Here is a 9,555-nt window from a genome sequence, read left to right on the forward strand (position 1 = left end):
GCCTATTTTATAGTTTTGACAATATTGAATTTTTTAGTCCACATGCACTCATGCAGCAAAACTTGAGAATGCAACACACCTGCCAGAAGTGTCAGAGATCAGTGCTTTACAACTCACTGAGTCACTGTTCGCAGTGTAGGAGTAATGTGCAAACCATGGAGCAATCCCAAAGGCAAACAGTGAATAATTTTGAATGAGAAATGACTTACATATTTGCATTTTATTTGCAAGCAAATACTGAGCTAAAAGAAGAAACACTGTGCAAGACTTACGTGAAGCTTGTCCTTTCTGTACTTACAGGGAGGGAGGACACAGGACTCTTCCCTGAGTTCTACATCCAGGGAAGGAAAATGGAAGCGCTGAGATTTTTAAATTTTTCTTGCCGTTCCTTCACAACCTTGATTCTTGCTCCCTTAGAAAACGAACGAATGATACTGGAGACTTCTATTAAGAATTTTCTGCTGCCGTTACATAATAACCCTCCAATCGAACATTTCTAAAACCCCTTCTTTTATGTATGTTCAGTGCTGTACATCTTCACTTCCAAGCCTCGCCATGCAGTTTCTGCGATGCGCACTAGATGGCAATGCAATATCTAGGCTGACCGTCCCAAATTCTCCAGATGTCCTGTCCAGAGCGGCTCACCCTGCACCGGGGTTTGGGTGGATACACTTGGACATGGTGAGACCTCAGCTGAGGCCCCCTTTTTCGAATTAATCTGGACCATAAAATAAGCATTGCGTCACCGCCTCACACAGCTTGGTAGCGTTGCAACAGTTACCTAATTCATTCATCTAGTTTACTGTATGGCTTCCACAGGAAATAGGTATTATAGAGAATTTTTTTTTTTTTTTTTTTTTTACAAAGTTGAATTTCAGCTTGTGAAGAAATGATGAAATATTTAAACTCGGAGAGATCACATACTCTCAGGCCTGCGAACAATGTGAAGATGTTCCACTTGCTGTTTGCCAGCCACTGCAGACCCTGCCTGCTTGAAGAGTCAGGCTGGCCACCTCTGATGAAGGGCATGAGAAAGTATACAAGACCTTTATGCTCAGCAAACTCAGCTGCTGTCCCTTACCATACCATCAGAACAACTCCCACCTTCCAACGCTCCTGCTTTTTAATATCCCCATTCTCCATCCTCACCTTCTCTGATTCTGCTTCTTGTGGCTATAGGGACATCCGACCATGATCTGCTTGAGCATTTGAGCTGAGTTTTAGTTACAATGTGGACATGTCTAGAAATGGCTCTGTATGTATTAGTGTAATTTTGTGTTTAAAATATTTGCATAAACATTTGTACAACATCCCTCCCAGATTTTCTGTTGTACATCAAGGCTCTAATCATTAACTGATATACTGCCTTTATAGCAGGACATGTTTTGATTGTAGAGAAAGAAGGTTATGCTTTTATTTTTTTATATCTGGGAAGAACACACATATTAAAATGATAGTGGCTAGACAGACAGTTATATGTTGCGATAACATATTTGCACCAATAATAACAATATTCAGTGAATAGGGTGCCCATGATAGCAGCCTTTGTGACAGGAACTAAAAAAATAATGTAAACTGTAAAATGGACTTTGTAGTCCACCTTCAAAAACGTGCCTACAGGATGTTCTGCGGGGTTTTCTGAGTGAGCAGGATATGAGCCATTTCTGATCTCCATTGTCAAGCTGAGAGTGTCAGCCCTAATGCAAATCAGCACCTCAGCAACTTGTCAGGTCTAGCTGAAATTATGGTTAGAGCAGTATTCACCTGTGTCCATTCTTTATGGAAATAAAGTATTTATCAATCTGTACATATTTATTGTCCTTAATCATAATATATGTATACATCCTGGAGTTATGAAGGTTGGATAGCAGTTTCTCTTTTATTCAGAAAATCAAATTTATAAAGAAAACACGTTATATGTTTTTTCTTACATGATCATGTTTCTAAAGCTAAAAATATTAAAAATGTAAAAGGTCTTTGAGAAGACCATTGAAATGATTTCTCAAAAATAGGTTTACCTTAAAATAATATTTTTAAATAATTATTTCAAATATTTTTTTGTATTGATATAATTCATGGAAAAATTGAGATAGAGTCTCCCTGGAAATTCAATCAAATTAAAATTGAAGATTTCATCAAAGAAAGAAAAATAAGGTTTTCTTGGGTTTGACCACCTTGATTTCCAGGACTGATTATTTGTGAATGTGTGGGAGTGATGATATGTACATACGTATATATGTTTTTATATATAATTACTAATCAAAAGAGAAATGTTGGAGTCTGTGCCTAATACCTAGGTGAAATCACCTGTAACACTCAAGAGACCCTTTACAATTATGCATGATCAGTTCATTTTTCAAAATCAAACAGCTTGGATTATATGGACAGAGAGTCAGAACTAGACTCTAAGTTATTTCTCAGAGAAATAATGACCAAGATGTTACCTCAGAAGTTATCTGCGTTGATAAACAGACAAGATGCCAAATGCTGGGCTTGTTCAAGTTTCCCTTTCTGTTTCTATTTGCAACATGTATGTGTATATGTCCTGAAGATCCACTTTCAGTTAACTGGCCTACATCTGGTACAGGAAGGATACTGGATGTGTGTCCAATCATCACTGTACACTATGGACGTTTCTGGTAACAATTTTAGGATGAGGATTTAATCCTAAATTTTACAGTAAGGTATAAAATTTCTCTTATGGCCTTTTCATATACATAATTACCACATTGATTTTTTCATATATTTTAAAGAAGAAATAGCTACCTTTGACTACTGATTGAAATTATTTTTTGGCACACCTGCTTTTGTTGAAAAAAAATTAGTTGTAAATAGCTTTACCCATACAAACTGAACTTGGCACGGAGATGATCCTGCAGGGAGCTGGTAGCATAGTGCAGGTTTTTGTGTTGTTGTGTTTTAAATTATTTAGAAACTTGTATCCATTATCCAAATTAGCTCTGCAAATGAGCTTTGCAGCACGTCTTGCCTGATTGAATCTCGGCACACAGTAGCTTGGTGTCCCTGCTGAAGACGAAGCCTTTGTGCTGAGTGCCTGAAGGGCAGGGAGAGCATTTCCAGGTCTGAGTAGGTGGTGGAGGCGTGTTAAAATGACAGATATGCAATGTGTATTAAACTTTCTCTATTACTGACTTTGCCAAAGAAGGCAGCTGCCATCACATGAATTCATCTCCAGCTGCTGACTCACCAGGGAGTTACACACAGCTGCTGATACATAAAATACCGCCTTTCGCTACTTCTGTCCCCCTCGGTCTGCTTCCTCCAGCACTCAGCAGCGGCTGCTGCTGATTCCTCCAGACAGGCATTGACAACTAGCAAACACGCAAAAAGCCATATTATGAAGCAGACAGTTCCTGCATACAACATCATTATCGCATACCCACATAAATAAGAACAAAAAGTAAAATTGCACCACATGATAAGGCTGGACCTCTCCATTACATCATCTGCAAACACACCCATGATGACACTGTACACAACATCGTACCCTCCTTACCCATTTGTTGTGCCTTGATAACCACTCATTGCTTTGATAATGACTGTTTTCCAACTCTGTGCACAACTGAAACCCCCAACTATTCAGGGTGATATAGTCAGATAACTGCCAGTGAGGCTACAGAAATGCATTTGAGAAGATAACGTGTTCCATGACCCTTCAGCTGGGTGTGGCCCCACACTTGACCAACTTTACCATCATAACAAAATGAAAGTGAAGGCAACAAGGGAAGAGACATACAAATATGTCTTGGACAAACTCTTATCTTTTTTCCTGCATAGCGCAGCCCTGTATACAAGACTGATAATGTTCCTAAGTACCTGCCAACCCCTTTGTTGGAAGAACTCCATGCTTCAGTGCAAAAAATGTGTGTGCAGGGTTTTTCCACACAGAGTATTAGTGATTTACTCAGTGTGTGCCAACAGTTGGCTCAGAGCACGGGGCAACATATCAGTGCAGAGAGCTGCAGAGCCTGAGGCCGGGCAGCCTCGTGCCTCGGCAGTCTGTCAGCCTGGCCTTCTGCTGGGGACGGGCACAGACATTTTCAGGTGCCACCGATTTCTGAGCTTTAGAGGATTAGGAAAAGGGTTTGAAAAGAATCACGTATTTCTTGGCTCACTAGGCATTTTAATAACTGTCATATCAAAGGATAAAAACTGTTTACTCATTTTCTAGGCCACAGCCCCAGCTCTTGGTGGTTGCAGGTGGGCCTCAGACCTACATTTCCCTCAAGCAGCAGTTCTGTCTTCCAGAGCTTAAACTATCACATACAGGATATTTAAAACCCAAATGCTCAAAGACATCTGATCACTGAAGTACAGCTTACACCTATGACTCCTATTAATTCCAGTGGGTCTTAAATAACAGTTAGTCAGCCACCCCTGGGCCTGGGCACAAGGCTCAGGTTGCTCTGGTTGTAAAGAGCTCTGAAAATGTGATCCCAGGGCAATTGATCATGAGGCTTACCAATACCCGCCTAACCAAAAGAGTAACTGATAAGTATAACCAAAAGTTAAATTATAGTGGATGCTATTTAAATAGCACAGGTTTGGATTGTAAACCATGCCTGAACTACGGCGAATGGTGACCTGGTCTGTCTTCAAATAGGTGGCCCACCCCAGCTCCCACAGATTCAAGGGAAATTTTTTAATTAGTGCAGTCAGTCTCGATTTGAGACATTTTGCCTAAATGAAAGGTTTCTTGCAAATAAAAACTTGTCTGCTTTGTCTTATACCTGTGTTCAGAGATTGAGGGTTGCAAACCAGAAGGTATGAAAACAGCAAGTATTTAGTGAAGAAGTTCCAATTAATGCCTCCCATTAAGTTTTTGCTCCTTCTTCTATGCATTTTTCTACTGAAAGTCAGTGGTTTGTAGTCAAAAGTTAATAAATGTACCAGCTTTCAGCATCTGGAGAAATCATATTCCAAAACAAATTGTATGCTCTACATATTGCTTAGCTCTGGTGTGGTCACTTGATTCCTGAGGAATGAACACATTCTGTGCATGTAGGACAAACTCTTCACCCTAAGAATGCAATCTAGCAAACACCAGCTGTTTAGGGTTTTAGGCAACAGAAGGCAAAAATAAAATTTAAAAAAAAAAAAAAAGCTAGAAAGCTGTATTTACAGCTGCATTAGCAGTTAATACCATGAATTTCTTTCAGACTCAGAACAAAACTGACCTTTAAGAGTAGCAAACTTGGAATATAAATGGAAAACATGGTCTGATTATGAAAGCTCTGAAATAAAGCAGGTTTTATTCTTACAGTGCTTGTCAAGCCCTCAGCTTGGAACTGTAAAGCTCTTTGGTTGCCATGCTTTTCCAGGCAGATGATAAATCTGCCTGCTTTGTGCAGTTTGATATGACAGCATGGCTCGTGTGATTCTTTTAAGCAATGAAAATATGCCTGAGACCACAAGATTGTGTCACAGATAAAGGAGCTCTCTCTTGCAGTGTTTTTTTCACAGGGATGTTAAGGGTGTTAAAATGTTCCTGGTTCATGCACATATGGTCACTTATTGATTGGCTCTGTAGATCCAGTTACAGCAAATGACATTATATGCCCTCCTTCCTAATTACTTAATGAAATCCCCTTGGGCTGCAACAATTTCCATATCTAAGTGGGTGGTTCATGCAAAATATAATGACTGGAGCTGAAGCAATCCTTTTAAAAGCAGAAGCATAAGGCTAAAGGCCATTTCCTATAATTAAATTAGATAATTTAAAATTAAGTTGGATCAGGTGGGTTGCTGTGGTCAGAGAGGTGTGCCTGGCAGTCTGAGTTATACTCTGTCAGAAAGAACATTAAGGTTGTACATCTCTTCTGCTTGTAGTGGTCTGGCAGCTGGAAAGGGTGGAGGAGGCAGTTCCTGGGAGCAGCTCCCCAGCAGCAGAGAGAGGTCTGTGATCATCCAGGTGTATCCACCAGAGTCAAGCAACTCCCTGCAGCCTTTCAACTGTCCTGCCCTGTGACTTCTGCCTCTTATCTGCCCTGCTGACCTAGACAGAGGCTGTTGTTTATGTATTTGAACAGGTCTAAAAGCAAAGGACCACTGTTCTGGCCTGGGGCCTCTAAGCATTGCTACAGTGCAATATGGAGGAAGTGGTTACTCTTCAGTTAGAGTATGCTGCCTTTCACCCAAAAACAAGAGAGAAAGGGAATGAACCCAGGGCACTCGCTGTGCACATGTCCCAGTGCATGCCCCTGAATCTTATGAAGTCTTTCAGCTCATCCATGGTGTTGGTGTCACTGCTCTTCTACCCTTCCAGTCACCCTGACTCTTCAGTCATCCCAGGAGGCAACTATGCTGAGGCTTATCTCACCTAGTGTTACGTGTCCTTACTCTAGCTATTATACCAGCACATTACACCTTCTTTGTAGTTAATGGACAAAAAAAGCACTTGTGAGTCATGATTCCTCTAATCTTAAGGCTTGTGGTGAGATATACCACAAATGGCAAAGGCTTATTTCTAACCCTTTGACTAAGGAATTGAAAGAAGTGGCTCATATCAATGCCTCTCCTCATGATATTTGGTGTGTTTAGGGCTACACAGCACCAGAGAGAAGGTTTGAGGTTTTAATTTTGCTTTGTGTGGCATGGGATCTAGCTTCAGAACTGTCTCTTCAATATGTTGCACCTGGCTCTGGATGCCTGAAACAAAACTCCCACCTGACCTAAGCGATACTTCCTGGCCACAATCAGCTAAACTTCATCTGCCCACACATGAGCACACCAGTTACCTAAGCTCAGGAGTTTTGAGGATTTCCACAGCAGATATTATTCCAATTGCAAAGCATGAGCATGTAGTTATTCTCAGACTATGTCTAACCCCAGTTAAACACATCCAGAGAAAGACTCCTCCAACTCCTCTCCTTCCAGTCACAGGTCATGGGGCTAACTCAAATGATAATCACTCCCCAACCAAAAGAGACTTTAATCTTCTCAACCAGCTTGAGGCTAGCTCCCTCGTTGCATTTTAGCCAGGGTTATCTAAGTCTCTCTTGTTGAGGTTGGTTGACTTTGCATGGAAAAGAGAAGAAAAGAAAAAAGAAATCTCACAACCTTAAATAACACAGTGCTCAGGACTGTTATCTGGCAGAGAAACCAGCACTCTGGTCTCTTTGAGCATTGAAGTTGTACAGATTGCACTGTACATCTATCCCAGAGCCTCCACCTAGTTCCCACTACATGGAGCAGCCCAATGTTGTGGCCTGAGACTTGCTCAACAACTCTCTTGCTCAAGAGGGAGGACTGACAGCAGCAAAACCTACATGAATGAGTCAACGAGTCCTGCATTCACTTGACAGGTCCTTCTTCAATAATTTGAAACTTACTCCTCCAGAAAGTGAGTTAATGTTTATTTGAAAGTCTTTGACCTTATAGAGGTATTGTTTTTCTCAGGAGATAGCGGCATCAATATTTATCTTAACAGAAAAGTGTTTTCTTTCTATCAGTTGTCTTCTTTTTGCGTTTTCTCCCATATACGGGCTGCAAAAAAAAAGTCTCTTTGTTTCTTCAGTTTTCAAATTGGAGGGGAAAGAGAACTTCCTGCTGTTCTGAAAACATGCAACCACAGTCACAGCAATGGCTGAGCTATGATCATCTTTCTTGTGTTGCTAGAAGTTGCTGTGTGATGGTAGGCGTGCTGCCTCTGCAGGCTTTACAGCAGTCAGCTAGCACATATCAGCAAGGGTCCAACTCATCTTCCCAAAACTAGTTATAAATTACCAGCAACTGTTTGCTTACAAGCAGAATATGAGGGCTGTACTGGTACACACTGCGTTCATTTTCTTTAACTCATTTTTCAGCATTTCAAACCCCTTTTTTATCTCTGTGAAAAGGCCAGTATGCAACTGGGGTCAGTGGTGATAAGAGAAGTTGAAAATATTGGAGGTTGAATATCCTCTGAGACTTGCATTTTCATTTCACCTGTTTCTGTGCATGTGTAGCTGTCCACAGAACAGAGTGGGAGATCTGGGATGACACATGCATTTTGAATTGCAACCAATTTTCTGACCAGCCAAATGAAAATATAAATTCAGGCTGTGCTCAACTGTCTCTGCAGCTCTCCCATATTAATTATATCACATGTTTCTTCAAGTTGGTGGACCCAAGTGATTACAAACAAACAGGCAAAAACACAGAACCACCCTGAAAAGACAGCTAGGGAGACCAAAGGTCAAGATTTGTGGCAGCAAGGAAAATTAGAGTGCACTACTGGTACAAATTCCTATGTTAATGAAGAGAAAATAACTTTCACAGATACAGAGCATCAGTATATTGCCAAGCAGCTATAACCTATGGCAATGGAAAGGATTTTTTTAATTTACATTTTTAAAAATTTCTATCCTTAAAATCAACTCAATATTTAGTTAATGGGGCACTCTTAACAATTTCTGGTCCAGGGCTGGACTGTAGAACTGACTTATTTTACTATTTTTAAGTGTGGAAGGCACACTGTCAACCCAAGTTTTAAGTATACTCTGATCAACAGTAAAGAGAATATGAGCCATATGCTCATCGATGTAACGCAGAAGTGTATTGTAGCACCATCTAGCCACCTTCAAGGGCAACTTCAAGCCAGAAAAAAGGCCTCAACTGTAACATATCATCAAATTGGAAATTAATAGTGTTGGTATAGTTGGTGGAGTAAACAGCACGATTACAGGACAGCCAGGGCTGATAAGTCAGTTATGACTGAGTTTTGTCAAAAACAGCAGGGTACATTTTAATTTACCTTTTACTGCACACCAGAATCTGTGGGGTATTATTTAATTCTGATTTTGGTTTTGATTTTTTCTAAATACTACTGAACCCATTTTTCTCTTTTTTTTTTTTTTTTTTTAAATATACCTTCTGAATCATTTTTCATTACTGTGTGTTTGCAATATCCTGACTTTGTATATGGTTACCATGACCATAGTAACCTAAAATAAATAACACAGAAAATAAGGGTTCTTCTCAGTGACTTGGAATGAATTTATGAGGAGAGGATATAGAGCACCCACGAGCAGGTGGTGAGAAAGATTTTAAATGCAGAAGACCCTGGACACAGGAAAAAGGAGGCTGAGCATGATTCTCAGAAAGCCTGATCCCACAGGCCTTATTCAGCGCTCACTCATCCAAGCTGAGTAACTAATGTCAGTAGGAGTTTTCACTAGGAACCTGGCTTAAGGAACTGAGAAAGGGAGTACATTGGACTGGGCTGCAATTTAATATGTCTTCAAGGAAATACTTGCTGGATCTTTCCTAGGATCTGGAGACAGGATTTGTTAGATAATGTGTGTGTTAGCCAAGGAGTTTATGACATTGCACAAGACTTTTAGCATGAACTCTCTTGACTTGAATTCTGGTTCTTTCATGAACTATAGAATTCCTGCTCATTCCAGTAGCTAAATTTCAAGTTCAAGGTATGATGTATCTTAAGGACTGTCTTGTTTAGTGAAATACAAGTGTGCAGCATGCAGAAAGCATTACAGAAACCATTCTCCCATCTTACAGCTCAGGTCACTACCAAGCACTATTTTCAAATCAGAG

This window comes from Athene noctua, chromosome 3, assembly GCF_965140245.1.
Source record: "Athene noctua chromosome 3, bAthNoc1.hap1.1, whole genome shotgun sequence".
Taxonomy (NCBI): domain Eukaryota; kingdom Metazoa; phylum Chordata; class Aves; order Strigiformes; family Strigidae; genus Athene; species Athene noctua.